At 50.4% G+C, this 16,684-nt stretch overlaps 1 long non-coding RNA gene across 5 annotated transcripts in view; it reads left to right on the plus strand.

The window, feature by feature from the left end:
• LOC125338196 overlaps nucleotides 1–16,684 on the plus strand; it is a 95,072-nt gene that overhangs the window by 33,509 nt on the left and 44,879 nt on the right. The window lies entirely within an intron of this gene.

Genomic DNA, 16,684 nt, shown 5'->3' on the forward strand with positions numbered 1-16,684 from the left:
CCTGGATCCAGCAGCAGCTCCGAGCTCGGCACGGGTCCTTCTGGAAAAGTACAGGGGACTTTATTGGGATGGTGCTCCAGGAATATGTTGCCAGGGCTTGGTTTTCCTCTCCCTTTTGAGGTGAAAAATGAGCTCTTCTGCCCTCTGTGCAATCATTAAAATCCCTCTGGTGCTGCTCTCGAATTGTGGTTTAACTGCAATGCTCCTGACATGTTTCCACTGCTGCTTCCTGCTATAATCCTACAGTTAGGGGGACTTAGGATGGGAGAAACAACCCTCTGGAGGTGGTGATGCCTCTCCACCAACTAGAGAGGGAGTTTAAATAGCTGCTTCAGACTAGACATTTAAATTTTTAGGGGAATAAAATTTACATGAGGTGAACCCCAGGTTGGCTGCTTGGGAAATCTGTGTCAAGCAAATCTTTGAAGAGGTTTTTAAAAATGCAGTTGTTTTCGACATCTCCTCGAGAATCATAAATGTTAAAAGCACTCCTGTCAGCCTGGGACTCAGCAGAGGGGGACTTCTTGGTTGGATCTCCCTGGTTTTTGGCACTGCGTTCTGTACAGGTGGCATTTTTGTGGTGGGAGGGGAGGATCTGCATTAAGAAATGAAGATGTGCTGAGTACTTTGTCAGCTTTAGGGTTTATCTTGAGCAGGGGATGACCTGGAAACACCTGTCACATCACAGAGATGCTGAATAAGCCAGCAGAGGCATGTTCCCACCCAAAAGATGTTGTCACAGGTCCTGAATCACCTTCCTTGATTATTGCTCTGGTGTAAGCAGTGATGCAAGACCCCAGCTCCATCCCACTGACACATCCAGGTGTCCCTTGCTGCCGCTTCTGCTGCTCTCTTTGCAGCTTTGAGCAGTGTCCCAAACTCTTCTGGCAGCCTCTCCTTCTCCCCTGAGGCATCGGCAGCAAATGAAGGCGTTTCAGCAGAGCTCCTCTCTGTTCCTGTGCGAGCAGCTCGGTGTGGCCGATGGCAAAGGCTGCAGGGACAAACTCCTCACCCTCATTTCTCTTCAGGGGCCCAGTGCAGGAGAATAAGCAGGGATTTTTCACACGGAGTCTGAATTCCAGGGCTGGATTGTGTCTTCGGACCCCTCTGCGCTGCACTTCCAGCCACCATCCCGAAGCTCTCCCGGGGGACGGCGGTGTGGAACAGAGGCACATCCCAGGGCTCAGGGTGCCCGCATTAGCCCCCATCTCGGTGCCAGCAGAGACCCTTCCCACCTTTGTGCTGTGTCACTTCCGAAACCACTCCAGGTCCTTTTTGCTGCTCTGCTTTTGGAAGGAGTAAACTCACAAGCTCCTCAAAACTAGGCTTCGTTTTCAAATCCCGAAATACAGGGCTCCCTCTCCCCTGGCAGTGACATTCCCTTCGTCTCCAGCACGCTGTGTTTGTGTGAGGGCAGGTGGGACATGGACCCGCTCACCTCCAGCGAGCACCTGTAAGTCCTGGCAGCGTTTTGGCCCCCAGCCCACACCTGGGGACACATTTGGAGCCAGCCCCTGGCAGCACCCAACCCCTGCAACCCCTCTCAGCACACCCTGCCCCGATGTGAGGCACCATTGTGCTCTAACATTTCACTGCCAGGATTCCTGCCTTTTTATTTGTCGTGGGTGCTTTTTTCTCTCTCTTTTAATGATCTTCTTATTTTCTTTAAGTGTTTTGATACTTCCAGTGGGACCACTGAAGGCAGGGCCTTTCCCTGCTGACTACCCTGACACTGTAGCCCCTGTCAGGGCTGCTGTGGGCAGGAAGGGGGAATAAATGGGAAGTGCAAGGGAAGAAATGGCACCGTTGCCAGATGCTCCAGCAAGGAAACACTTGGGGACCCTGTGATTTGTCCCTGCTGTGTGGCAGAGGCTGCTGTGCACCGACAGCACCCCAGCCATGCACTTAACTGACTTTAAAAGCGACCGAGGTGAAGTAACCCTTCTTTATTTTTATTTTTTTCCTTTAAATACCGTGTGGTGCCGAACTGAAATTGCAGCCAGCTTCTATTTTCAGAGGGCTCAGTGAGAGAATGTTTTTATCTGGAGATACAATGACTGTCGCCCTGTAGCCTGCAGTTCCCATGCTGGTGCTGCCAGGGCCCATGAATGCGTGCTTTATGAGCTGCTCTCGCAGGTGTTCGGGGGGCATGTAATCACTAATGAATGCTGGGGACACACAAACTCGGGGCAGGCTCTGGCACAGCCAGCCAGGCCAGGCTTTTTTTATCACTCTGTGAGAAAAAGCAGGAAAAAAAAAAAAAGGTCCAGAGCTTTTCCTTCGAGAGCTCTCCCAGCCTCTGCCCAGCTTGGTGGTCACTCGCTCCATTTACACCCACCCAGATAGAAGTTTGGGCATGGAATTCAATGTTTTGGGGTTTCTTTTGCCTCCCTGAAGGAGGAATCCCAGAGTGGGCAATGCTTCCGTCCACGTGGAGTTTGCAGGGGTTGATCTTGAGGATTTTGTGCTTTTTATGCTCCTGTCTCTCCCCATGCCAGGGCTGGTGCATAAAATAAGGAGCAGTGACTTCAGGAGGAGCGCAGCCCTTGGAATAACTTGGAATGCGTGTGTTATGGACGAGGCCTGTTATGATAATGATGATTAATTTGCCATTAAGCCTGTCTGATCCTTCCCCCTGTCCCACCCTCCCCAGGCACAAAGGGACAGGGACTGAGTTGCAGGGGCAGTTTGGGCTTTGGCAGGCTGGGCTTTCAAGCCCTTGGCTCTGCAGCCAAACAACGCGCTCTGAACAGAGTTGTGGGTGAGGAATAACAAAAAAAGCAACCCCAAGCAAGGCAGATTTTAAAAAGGGGGGAAATCTCTGTGATTTTTAACTCAACAGCCCAGAAAAGGAGGGGAAAGGAGTTTATTTTGTAACTCTCAGCCAGAATTGTTGGATAAGTGACTTAAGCCCTCCTGGCTCCAAGGAGAGCAGAGGTGAGACACCAGCAGTCACACACCAGGTTTGCTGATAAGCAGCCTCTGGCTTGGGTTTTGCTCTGGGAGGGAACAAGGATTCTCCAAGCTGGGAAATGCCAGAGTGTTCCCACAAAATTGGCTTGGAGTCACTTTTGGCTCAGAGAATCTGAGCTCCAGCTCACCTGTGGCTGCTACAGGTAGGGCGGAGGTGGCCACTGATTGCTGAACTGCTGGGTCTCAGCGTGGCCAGGAAGTTCAGGTGCACAAGCTGGATGTGAATCCTACCTGGACAAAGTGGCAGGATTTCCCCTGGGAAAACTCCCAGTGATTCCTGGTTTTTATTATTATTATTGTTGGTTTCATTTAAATGCTCTGTGGGAAGAGAAGAGCCCCCAAGTTATGATGACTTTTATCAGTCAGTGTCAGGTTAACAGCTATCTATAAAGCCATACATCCTTCAGCCTGAAAGGAAGATACTATTTTGGAAAAAAAAAAAAGAAAAATTAATATTCAGGGTGTGCAGCCTGAGCCAGTGTTTTTATTTGTGCTCATATTTTTCACTGCCTTTCTTTTACACCTCAAGGACACATTTATGATCTCCTCATGGTATTTCACTTCTGAGGTGATGGTGATGCCTTGAGAAAAAACAGATCTCACATTAATTTGGCCCCCATTAGAGTGCTCGTGGAGCAGGGAAATGCGAGTGCAGCTCTCGGATCCTTGGCTGCATTTATCAGGAATTTGCCATTTTGGTGCTTTATTTCTGCAGTGCCAATGCACACAAAGGCCTTGGGTTGGGGCAGCACAAGTTTTCCTCAGAAATAAAGGCAGAGGGAAGCACTCCCCCCCCTCCTGGAAGTGGCACCCCTGAAGAATTACCCAAAAATCCAGGATGCTGTTTGAAGGGAAAAGAAAGCTTTGTGCGTGTTTAAAAGTGTGGCTTTTACCCTGCAGAGGAGGAGGCAGAAATGCTGAGGTGGTCTGCTAATAAATGAGGGTAATTAGTGATGGGGAAGGATAACACCTTGCACTCACAGGGTATCTTTCTCATTAGGGACTGGGCTGGTGGTGTGGTGTCTCCTCTAGGGCTGAGGGAAATGGGTGCTGGAGAAGCCCAAGGTCATCTGCAGAATTGGTGGCACGGCAGGAAAAATAATCATCACCCCCCAAGTGCCAGAAGATGCTTTAACCCCCAGGAAATGCAGCTTTTTGGTTGAATATTTTTAATTTTTTTTTTTTTTTTTGAGAGGTCTCTGGCTCTTTGAGCATTTTTCGAGCAGCAATGCAGCACCTGTAAAATAGCAATTCTTCCAATTTCCATGAGAGAAGTGACTCACGCAGGGAGGAGATCACCACACCTTTCACAGCTCTCCAGCAGGAGGTTGGCAATGTCTGGGTCAGCTCAGGAGCAGCAGACACAGGGACCAGAGGCACACAGGGGTCTAAACTCAGGGCACCAAATTCCCAGTGAGGACACAGCTCTGTCTTGACATGGAAAAGGAACTTCTCTGTCGTTTGTCACAGTCTTGGTTTTTCTTGGCTCATTCCTGGAAAAAAGAGAGCACCCAACAAGCAAAGACAGACAAGGTTTGGTTCAGGGAAGGATGAATTTCCCCAAGCCGCATGGTGGCACCAAGTCTTTGCCTGAATTTGAATTTACTCCTTCGCGTTGTGTCACATCCAGCTTTCCTCAGCCATCATTTTCCCAGGATGTGAGCACCCTTTCCCTCATTCCTGCAAGCTCCATCCTCTCCAGTTAGGAAAAGGGCAGAAATCCTCCAGGCTCTGCCCCACCACCCTGTTCAGCTCGTCACCCACTGCTGGGTCTCTTTCTGCAGAGCTCATCATCACCCCAGGTCTTGTTTATGCTTTGGAATATTCCTGCCTCTGTCCGATATCTCGTACTTTTATCCCTGTTGGATTGCAGCCAGTTATTTCAGACGATTTTTCGATTTATCCAGATAATTTTGAAGGCTAATTCTGATCTTAACATTCTGGTGGGGCTCTCCCAGCTCTGTGTTGCCCACAAATTTAATAAACAGACTCTCTGTCAAGGTCAGCATGGAAAATGTGGAATAGAAACAGAAGCACAAAACCCTCCTTCAGTTTGACACCCACCACAGCAAAATTTTCCCCAAATCATGCTGGTTTCAGCATGGAGGGAATGTAATTTCTGCCTGAAAAAATTCCAAGCTTGCAGCTCTCCCAAACACTTCCAGCTCTGCTTTGTTGTCAGATCTGTGTCTCACCTTAAAATTAAAACAAAAAATACGACTGAAGCACTTTGAGATTTTTAAGCAGCACCTTTCCACTCCCAGGTAATGGGATATACATTCTGGAGATGACATTTCCATTCACAAGGATCTCGGGATCCACCACAACTCTCCCTGGAATATTTCCCTACCTCCAGGCTGAGGTGGAGCAGCCATTTTAACGCTGCACCATTTAAACCCCCCGCACATGATTCCCTCCCGAGCCGTGGGGTTTGGAATTCTGGGGAGCCACAAACTTCTCGGGCTGTAATCAGTTCCTTCCTAACTCGAAGCCGCCTCAAATTATAAATTGCTTCCCTCACCGATGCAAAATGCGGCGGCACAATGTGGTGATTGATGCTATAGAGGAAACTCTGGTACAGTTTGCACGCTCTCAAATGTAATCCTGGTGCAGGTGGGGGACTGAAGCACGGGGTAAATGCAGCTGATTAGATATTTTGTCTCATTCAGGAGCCTTTTCTGCCAGCACTATATGACTGAATGCATATTGCATGAGGGGCCTGTTCCAAAGTCCATTGAAATGGAGTGAAAGGCTCCCGTTTTTCCCTCGGCGTGCTTTGGAGCAGGGCAGGAACACTGTCAGGCACACACAACAGAGATGTTGCGTTTCGGTGTGAGGGGGACTGGCTCTCTTAATAGCAAAAACAAATGTTTTCCCCGTGATGTGTGGAGCCCTTAACGACAGCAATTCCTCGGGGAGCCCCGGGTTTTGCAAATATTGAATGTATTTCCATTTTGTGGGAATTGAAGGATGGAAAATTAAAGAAGGTGGCCAGGTCCTTAGAGAAGAGCTGGAGCCTTGACCTCTGCTCTAGCCTGGGACACTTGTCCTGGCAGCAGTGCAGCGGGAATGTGGCTGGGATAATGCTCCTCACTTCCAGTGCCATTCCTGCTTGGGAAATGCCCTTTCCTTGCTCATCCAGTGTGTGACTCCAGCCAGGTTGTTGTTAGTCCAGGTAGGGAAGAGCTTGTGCCACACCAAAAGGCAGCACAAACTAGGAAACTCGCAAGAAAAATACAGTGTTGATGTTTTTGGGGTCTTTTCTGGGGACAGTCCCAGCAGGAGCCTCATCCCTCATCCTGTCCCAGCAGCGCTGCACCCTCAGCTGGTCCAAGAGCAGGGCTGGGCCCAGGAATTCCTCTGGGAGCCCAGACAGGAGATGAGAGGGCAAGGAATTGCCGAGCTGGGTTGATTTTCCTCTGCGGTTCCCAGCCATGGATGCGAATTTCTCTGTTTTCTGCAGAAAAACCGCTTCTCCTCGCTTGCATTTCTGTGTTGCCAGCGCTGGGGACGAGCAATGCTGGCTGCACCAGTAGCCACTCCTGCTCTGCAGAGGCTACACCGAGACACAAAAGGCACGGGCAGGGAATTCAATCACTTTTTGTGGGGATCTGGAGCCCGCAGGTGGGACAGACATAGGGCACTGCTGCCGAGGTAGGAGGAGGATCCTTACCCGCATCCCTGCGAGCATCTCAGGGTGTTTTAGCCCGAGGGAGGCACCAGGGGCTGGGGAGGGACCCTGCCACGGGCTGGCAGCCAGGTCTGTGTCCCCTGCCGGCTTGAGCTGGGTCTGTGCCTCCCCTAAACGTGCCGCATTTATCCGTGCGGCGTCTCTCCTCCTCGTGCCCCTTTCTTTTTTCCTCCCTCCTCTCGCCTTTTATAGTCACGTCAGGCACGGCTTCAAGGGGCGAGGGCAGCTCGCCAGAGCCTCCGACCTTCCCCTGCCAGCGCCCATCGCTGTCGGGAGCCGAAAATTGAGCCCGAGCGCCGGCTCTGGTGCGGCTCTCGCGCAGGGAAATGAATAAATAACCGGATAAATAAAGTGGAGGGCACCTCGAGCAGAACGCCGGTGCGTGGCTGGAGGTGCAGCCACCCCCTCGCAGCCCTCACCGGTGAGCAGTAAATGGAACTTTGTTCCCTCTCGGAAGGGTTTTTCCCCCCCTCATTTGCCGGTTTCTAGCGGTGCTCGAGACCTCCAAGAGGTCTGGGCGCAGATTGCAGTGACTCCCAACCTGGCTCCGGCTCTTTGTGCCAGTGGGGCATTATCTGCGGCTTTCCTTCTTTTTTTCTTCTCCCTCTTTCTTTAAAAAGCCATCAAACAGCGCGTACTATGCAGTGATTAAGATTATTTGGGTTCACTTCAGTCCTGGCACGGTGCTAATAAAAAAAAAAAAGCCCGACCCAGCGTTAAAGGGTTTGTTCTCTCATTTGCAGAAGGAACCGTCTCACTATGGGAATGAACAATTAACAGCGTTTAAATGAGCTGAACTTGGTCCTTTTCTCCCATTGTCTTTGTGCCTTTTGAATCATCTGGAATTGGATTTTCTCCGCTGTCTATTTTCCGGTGCGCTAAAATGTTTTACATAAATCATAGAGCCCAGCCCCGAGCCGTAACCCCCTCGTCCCCTGCAAAAACCACGAACATGTTGTGCTTAATCACCTGGATCTGTTGCACGATTGCCATCTTTGCTGATTATGATTTTTTTTATTATTATTATTATTCCCTGCCATTTTTTTTTCCTTAAAGGAAATACAGCAGAGGGATGGGGAGGGCGTTCTCTCCCCGGTTCCGTATCCGCAGGCATTGCTGCCTTCATTAATTAAAAATGATAGCGAGGAGAGCGAGCAGAGGGGTTTGATCTTTACATGGGAAAGGCAGCGTGGAGCCTCTTCTAAACCTTTTGGCGACGGATTTCAACTCTTCTCTCACGCTGCAACCCCAACGGGCTGCGTCTGTATATTCAATATATATGTATATATATATATATATAAAATTAAGGGTTTTTTCCGAGGTAAATTCAATATATAAATATGTTGAGTATATGAGTATATTGAGTATATAAGTATATTGAATGTATAAGGGTATTGAGCATATAAGTACACTGAGTATATAAGTATATTGATTATATAAGTATATTCAATATATAAATGCATTGAGTACGTATTAAATCCATAGGTGTATTGAATAGATATTAAATATGGAAGTCAATTGAATATAGAGTTATATTAAATATATGTATATTATATATATATAATATGTATACTATATATATAATATATATACTATATATATAATATATATATACTATATTTATAGTATATATATTATATATACTATATATATTATATATAAAAATATATATATTATATATATAAAAAATTACATATATTATATATATAATATAGAGTTATATTAAATACCCCAGGAAAGGGATGTGACACGGAAACCAGGCAGCTCGTGGTGGTTTCAGCGCCTGTCGGGTGATGCTCAGGGCGGGTTTATCGTACCGGGGCAGCCCGAGCGGTGGCGGGGCGGGGTCAGGAGGGGGATTTGGGGCTCGGCCGGCCGTGCCCGAGGGAATGGGCCGGGCCAGGGGCGATGGGAGCCGGGCCAGGGGCGATGGGAGCCGGGTCGCCCGGGCCGTCCGTGCGCGCTGCCGCCGCGGCGGGGCCGGCGCACCTCAGATGAACCCGGCGGGGCCGCCCCTGTTGCCAGGGCGGGGCGGGGAAGGCGCGCGCTGATTGGCTGCGGCCCCGCGCCGGCAGCCAATGGGAGGGCAGGGAGGAGGGATGCGCGCGGGGCGGGGCGGGGCGCGCGCCCGAGGCGGGGCCCGGGTCCGGCCCCATCCCGGGAAGCGTGAGATGATATCCCGGGATCCTGAGACAGATATCCCGAGAATGCTGAGATAACCTGGGATCCTGAGATAGATATCCCGGGAATGCTGAGACAGCTATCCTGGGAACCGTGAGATGATATCCCGGGAATGCTGAGATATCCCGGGAACCGTGAGATACATATCCCGGGAATGTTGAGATATCCCGGGATCCTGAGACAGATATCCCGGGAACCGTGAGATGATATCCCGGGAATGCTGAGATATCCCGGGAACCGTGAGATACATGTCCCGGGAATGTTGAGATATCCCGGCATCCTGAGACAGATATCCTGGGAATGCTGAGATAGATATCCCGGGAATCGTGAGATATCCTGGGATCCTGAGACACATATCCCGAGAATGCTGAGATATCCCGGGATCCTGAGACGGATATCCCGGGAATCCTGGCACATCCCCGAGTCCTGAGACATCCCCGGGTCCACCCCTATCCCGGGATCCTGAGACATCCCGGGATTGCTGAGATATTCGGGGAATCCTGAGATATCCCGGGATTGTGAGGTATCCCCGGGATGCTGGGACACCCCGGGGTCGTGCCGCATCCCCCGGCCCTGCCCACCCCATCCTGTGGTTCTGTGACTCTCTGATCACTGGCATTAATTCCGTTAAGTTTTCCCCACGCAAAGGGGAGAAAGCTCCGCGGTGCTGCTGTAACTCCATGATGGACCATCCTGGGATGATCTTTAAGGTCCCTTCCAACCCAAACCATTCCATGCAGGCGGGAGGAGACGGGAGAGCAGCTGGTGGGAAAGCTCAGTTCCCAACCCTGGAGAAAATCCATCAGGATCCCGCTCTGTGCAGAGGTCTTTGAGCAGGAAGTTCCACTTTATGGCGTGTAACCGAGCAGGACCCCGTTGTTTCAGACCCTGGCCCTAAACCCGTCCCTGTTTGGGCTGTCAGCAGTGTCTGAACAGAGGAACAGCCTAGCAAGCAGATTTGCCTGCCTCTCCTCCTGAGCTCTTTGCTGTCGTGATGCTGCCGCAGCAGAGATGGTTTTCTTATATAACCACCCGGCTTTTCCACAGCCATCCCCCTTCCCACGGGAGCAAAGCATCGCCTGGGTCATCAAATCCAGTCCTCTGCTTGCCAGCAGCCACAGCCCATCTCGGAGAGGGATGGAACTCCCTCTCCAGCCTTGCTGGGGCTGCTGCCTCTCCTTTTCGTCTCTTCCTGCTCGTTGCTTTTCCTGAAAAGTCATCCCAGCCTGTCCCTTGTCAGCCAGGAGCCCCAGTCCACCATAGGGACACACGGGTTACCTCCCATGACTCTGCAGTGGCTCGTGGACCTCCTTTGTGGCCACCACTGAGGTGCTTTTGCAGAGCTGGGCATGCCCCAGGGTGGCCCAGGGGGTCAGTGGTCCAGTTAACAGAATTACGGCATTTTGGGGGTCTGAAAGTTGATGGTGGCTTCCATGAATCCCCGTGGGGTGCACGGCAAGAAAGGTGACTCCTGGCTCTCCTCATGCCAGGAGTCAGGAGCATCTCCTTGGAGCTCCATACTCCAGTCTCACCCTCTGAAAAGGCAGCAGGTACCGTGTGGGCCAGCTGGGAAGGTGTCAGGGCTGTAGGATGGAAGGAATAAATGCCCTGACCTCCCCAGCACAGCTCCTTCCCCCACTGGAGCATGGCTCATGCTTTGCAGCCCAGACAGAAACCCCACTGGTCCTTGGGGACTCCCCCATTTCATTCCTACCAGCCCAGAAGCACCAGCTCTGACCTCACCAATTCCACTTTTCAGAGCATTTGCATTCGTGGCCCATGTCCAAAATGTTTTTTTTTTTTTAAATTTTCTCTGTGTAACCAGAGCTCATCCCTAAAGCAGCCAGTTAACCCTTTCAGTTCTCTGTCCTCCCAAAGCAGAGCTGGTTTTGGTGGGTTTATATGGATTTCTCCAGAGGGTGAGGTGTGCTGTTGCTGTTGGGGTGCACATGGATGTGTAGGGGCAGCCCAAAGTTTGCCCTGGCTGAGTCATGGAGCGAAACCCTCATCACATCCCCATCCACCACCCACAGCCACCTCTGAGCAGAGCCCGCAGGGCTGCGTGGCCGGGGGAAACTTCAATTTCCAGGTTCATCGTGTTAAAATAAATGAACTTCCACGTAAGAGGCTGTGGGGGTGAGGAGATGGAACACAGACACACAACCCGGGGCCCTTCTGCGGAATTAGGGCAAAAATCTGGCCTTGTTTATTCTCATGTAAATTCAGAGTAAACCCAGGCGATTTTGTCATCCTGCGCTCTGACGCATTACTGTAAATGCTACTTTCGTAACTCTGCCATTATTTATGAGCATTGCTGCAGTGCTGTGTGAGATCAGGGCAGAGTTATGCCTGGTCACGTGCGTGTTTTAAGGGCCACAGCTTGGACGTTTGAGTAGAGGAGACAAAGGCAGTCGATCATCTTCATTTCACAAATAGGGGCGTAGGATTACATGATCTGCTGGAGAGCTTGCAGGAAGCCGGTGTCTGGTCTGGACAGGAAACGGTTTTCCTGTCCTGAAAAACTTTTCATAGTAGAGGGGGGGAAAAAAAAAAGTCCTGTTTGATGTTTGGGGTGAAGGGTTTCAAGGGCAGGAAAATGTGATCGGTAACTGTCCGATGAGGGTTTCAGACTTGAGCCCCAGGTCTGCAGGGAGCAGACAAGGGATGCAGCCTTGCAATTGCTCACTTCAAGTCAGCAGCTTTCCCCTAGCTGGCAGGGTTTATGGATCATCCTGTCCATCAGGGCAGGCAGATTTTCTATCCATGATCAATGGGGATTGCTTGAGCAGGACGGATCATGCTCAGGACTTGAGGTTTTATCTGCTGCATCACATCCAGAGGATGATGGAAAAGAGAAATAAAAAAGGGGTTTGAGCTGGCAGGACAAAGGCAGTTAGAGCAACAAGCAGGTCTCCAGATGAAAGGCTCTATATGTGCTCTGTGTGTATTCTCTGTAGAACATCACCTATTTAATCATCTTCTGCATCAGAAGGGGCTCGGTTGAACATTCCCACCCCCTGCCCCGGCTCTGGCTGGCATTGCCCTTTGTCCTGGAGCTGCTGGGAAGGATTTCCCTTAAGGCTGTGCCAGCTTCTCCATCTCCAAGCTGCCAGCCTGTGCTACCTGCTCCTCAAAGACTTGTGGCTCAGTCGGTTGTGATGTGCCAGGATATCTGTTGCTGGCATTCAAGGACTTCCTCCTCCTGCTTTATTTTGCCATATTATTTTCCTCTCTTGAGCTGGAGGACAGAAATCACAGAGGACAAATGTAAGTCCCTGCCTTTCTCCGAGGAGGTCACTTGTGCAGCGCTCATGCTGTCCCCGCCTCTCCTTAATCCCACGGCTCTGCACAACTCCTCACCCCCCGTCTGACTTTTCCATCTCCAACCACAGCGTCTGCTCAAACCACATCAGGTGAATGCAGCGCCTCACTATCGACCTAGGAGGGGAAAATGACTTTCTAATCTGTTGAAGAGCAGTGTTTCCTTCTCAAATCAGCCTCCTCCTCCTGTGCAGAACCCAGGAACGAGGAGGTATCAGCCCATATACTGCGGAGGAACAGCCTTTCTAGTGTGTGGGTACCGCAAAATCCTTGGGAGTGCTGAGCAGGTATCTTTCAGAGGGGAAAAATTTAAAATAAAAAGGCAATTAATTAGACTAAATAAACATATATTAGGGTTCAAAATATGCACAGCCAAAATGAAAGTCACATTCTGGTTCATTAAATCTGAAAAGACTTCACACGTTTTAAGCCTGTAATCATGTTCACAGATGCAGCATCCCCTCCCCAACCTGCCCCCCCTCCCGCAGATTTCACACCTTGGGAATGGCTATTGTAAAAGAAAAAAAAGGGAAAAAAGGAGCAGGGGAAGGTTTGCTGCTGCAGGGCACGGGCAGGAAAATCAGTGTTTGCTGTGGCATCTCTGTCGTGTCAGCACCGGCAGGGCGAGGGCTGGGTTCAGGTGCTCGAGGAGGAGGAGGCACAAAAATCTCAGCCCCGCTCTCCTTCCCCACCCTCCTCCCGCCCGAGCCGGGGGTCTCTCGCTGAGTTCCCCCGCTGCTCCCAGGCTTCTCCCCCTCCCCTGGAGGGTGGGATGTTACCAGGGAGCTGAGCTGCAGAACATGGAAACGTCATGCGTGTATATATAGGAGAGGAGCGAAAATGGATGCTCTTGGGTACAATAAACATTAGTGTATCTGCGGGGGGGGGGGGGGGGGGAAGAACCTCAGCTATTTGCGCCGCTTTGGTGGATGTTTGTCGGGGGGGGGGGGGGTTTCACTGCTGTTTGGAGCCATAAATGCATACATATAATTTAGTTGATTTAGGAAGTCTGTGGAAGCCGGGAGTCATTCTTTGCGTGGAAATTCTGCTTTATTCCGAAGCGGCACAGTCAGAAAGGAGGATGTTGTGACTGCGTGCCAGCAGATATTTGTAAGGAGACATTTTGAAAATCTGAAGGGAGCAGTGTGAACGTTTTCAAGATGTTGGGGCTTGTTCTAGGATACCTTGGTGATTCAGTGCTTCTTCTGGCTTTAGGTAAAATGAGATCAAAATTCAAATGTTTCTGGTGTGCAAAATCTCACCAGCAGCTTCGTGCACTCATTTATTTCTTTTAGTATATTTTTTTTTCTGATTTTTCAAATATCTAGTGGAGGTTTCTCTCTACCCCAGTGTGTGTGCTATTCAACAGGATGCCAGCTCCCTGGGCTCCAGCTCCCTGCGTTCTCCCTTTCCCAGGAAGCAATCCCAAGGAATTTGCTGCAGTCCTCGGGGAAGTAAGAAAGCTCAGCGTAAGGTGCCTTACACAGAAACCTGGTATCATATCAGGCTTTCCGTGCCTGGATATCTTGATCAGTTTAAGCTGATTAGAAAAGCTCCTCGTTCATTCTTGGGCAAGCTGAAAACGATCCCTGCTTTGTATAATGAAGTATGTTATCTATCCTGCCCTATAATAAATCCAGAGCGGGGCTGCGGGGGGATTGTCATCTGGTCTAAATTAGCGTTGCTCCGCTGCTGCCGATGGAGCCCTGACAGTGCTCACCAGGTGAGGATGTGGCCCATTTAGGGAGTTCCCGTGGGGTTACAAAAGCAGCATTGAGGACCACAATTTCAGAGGAGGAAAGAAGCCAGGAAAGGAACAGGACAGCTTGCAGGGAATCTTAAATGACATTAATTGAAATCTTATCACTTCCTTCATCTTAAGGTGAACCCGGGGCACAATAAAGAGCAATTATCTGCCATCTTCCTTCATCTGTCCCAAGTGCAAGGAGGGGAAGAGTATATCCATCACTCTTTCTGCTCTACCTTTTTTTTCCCAGAGACAATCCGATATATTTACAGACCTGTCACCCCTTCAAACCCCTCCTTTCACGGGAGAGCTGAACAAAAGCAGGTAAAAGCAATGGAGCTTGGAAAAGAGAGGGGAGCTGGAAACTGGAACCCAGTGAAAATGGGGGCATCAGCCCTCTGAGAAGCCGCTGAAGGGACTTGAGTTACCACACGCCAGGGAATGGTCACGAGAGGCTTGGCCGGAGGGTTGTGAGGTGGCAATAAATAGAGCTGTGCTCTAAAACCTGGAGCAATGTTTGCTGGAAGCTGAGAGAGGCAGGGAGTTCTTAACAGCTCATGGAAATTGGTGCAGCACCCAGCATGGAGACCACTGGCAGTTTTTTCCCCCAGGTGCCCTCATGAGGTGAGATGAAGGCCATGGTCCCATTTAAAGCATTAGCAGGGCTGGGAGCAATCCCTCAGCTCTTCAGGAGAGACCCAGAAGCTGGATTTCATCTTGGTAGACCAGAGGGAGATGGTTTACGCCCTGTCCTGTCGTGTTTTCTATCTATTCTGCAAACACACCGAGGACAGCAGTCCTGGGGCTGCTTACTCCGCAGAACAAACCCACACTTTCATTCAGGCAGCAGGGAGAGGATTCTCTCAAACCACAAGAGGAAAACATGACCAAAACCTTTGAGACGTCTGAACTGAAAGAGGAGCAGAAGGAGCTGGCCCTGCCCAGGTGTTTCCCTGGGGCTCTGTGAGGGGCCATGGCTTGTGCCCCCCACTCTCCCCAGCGGGTTTGAGAGGAGCAGGAAGGGGCAGTGACATCTGGAACGCCGAGTGCAGCCTGTGGCAAGAGTCAGGGTGTGAGAGGGGCAGGTTCCAGGCGGCTGGGTTTGGGCTGTGTGTACAGAAACTCCAAGGCCATGTTGCTTTCTGACAGCAAATCGATGCCGCTGTAAACACGAGAACAAAGGAGCTCGCAGAGGAGAGGGGGAAGGAATACGGAAAAGGGAGAGATGGAGAACTGCTCCGCAGCCAGAGCTGGAACAATGTTGGGAAAAGCTGAATGACTTCAGCACCTATTCATTCCCTGGCCAAAGCTGGTTGCTTGCCCATTCCCAAGGCCAGCGAGGAAGTGGTGGCCTCGAGTGGCTGAGGTGTGAGGGCACCAGCCAGGAGCAGGGAGTGACCCGGCTGCTCCCGATCCCTCTCCCAGGGTTTAGCAACTGTTCAATCCCCGAGGCCAGGGGCTGGATGAGGCAGACACTGTACATGTGCAGCTGGTTAGGGCTCAGCGTGCCCCTCCCCTGTGCAGCCTTGTGTCTCATGATGGATATCACTGGCAGGGTGAATTCCCATTCATTTGTCCCGTGGCTTCGGCACTGCGAGTGGTTTCCATACAGATCCCGCAGGAGAGAATACCGTGGAAAAAATGGGGGTTTGGGAGCCAAGATGCTGGGATGTTCTTCTTCCCAGCTCTGCAGCAAAATAGACGATCTGGGGCCCGCAGGTCTCAGTTTGGGATGGTGTCTGGCTCCTGACCCGATGTTGGGGTCATGTTGGTACATGGCTTTGGGGTTTAACCCGTTGCAGGCAGGCTGGTGGGGGGGGGGGGGGGGGGGGGGGGTGGTATTTAAGGCAGAATCGCAGAATTACCCAGGCCCTGTGCTGATCCACATGGCAGAAACACAGTTTTCCACCAGAACTGAGGGAGTGGGAATGCAGTCAGATGCTTTGCAGGTACAGCGTGACATTGGAAGGCTCAGCCCCGGATGAAAGCAGGTTTTCATGTTTGGTTGGGGTTTTAAGTTCAGCTATTTTCTCTGGCTGCCGCTGGGAAGGCCACATGGAAAAGCTTTAAGGACCCATCCAGGATGGGGAGAGGGAAGTTTGGAGCGCACAACTCAGCCCCTGAGCCTGCCCATCTGTAAAGAATCAGCATAACAACGCTTAATGTACTTCCCCAACATGGCAGTTGTGGGCCTTAATTAAACTGTGCAGAGTGCTTGGAGATCCTCAGATTAAAGGCTGTGTGTACAGTGAATTACAAAAGCAAACAACATGAAATTTTCCATGTGTTGTGCTAGAGCTGTCTTCGTTTACCAGAAACAAATCATTTAATGCACCTCTTACATGGAGCTTGTTTATACGGGACGCGCCTGTTATTCCAGTAGGAGGGAAATCTGCTAGTTTTGATTATTGTTTCTCAATACTTCACCCACAAAAGGCGCAAAATCTGAATATGATAACAAAATAATATGCTAATAAAATTTTTTTACTCTATATATGTGTAGTTAGCCCAGGGAAACGTCATCAGTTTTAACGGGCCTGAAAGATGGTGGGAGGTAAATTTAATATAGTATAAAAATAAAGGTAATCCCAGCAAAAGACAAGCGTGGAGCAGTCGCTGGAGTCACCACAGGCAGAGACAGAACATGTTTTGTGTCCAACAATAGCAGCGTACGTGACTTGAAATGCTCTTTCCTTATAAAACAAAATACCCACTGGTTTGGCTTATTAGTGCTAATCTTCAAAGGGAGAAGCAGTGCTGAGGTTCCTGGT

The sequence above is a fragment of the Corvus hawaiiensis genome, chromosome 25, assembly GCF_020740725.1.
Source record: "Corvus hawaiiensis isolate bCorHaw1 chromosome 25, bCorHaw1.pri.cur, whole genome shotgun sequence".
In the NCBI taxonomy this organism is placed as follows: Eukaryota; Metazoa; Chordata; class Aves; order Passeriformes; family Corvidae; genus Corvus; species Corvus hawaiiensis.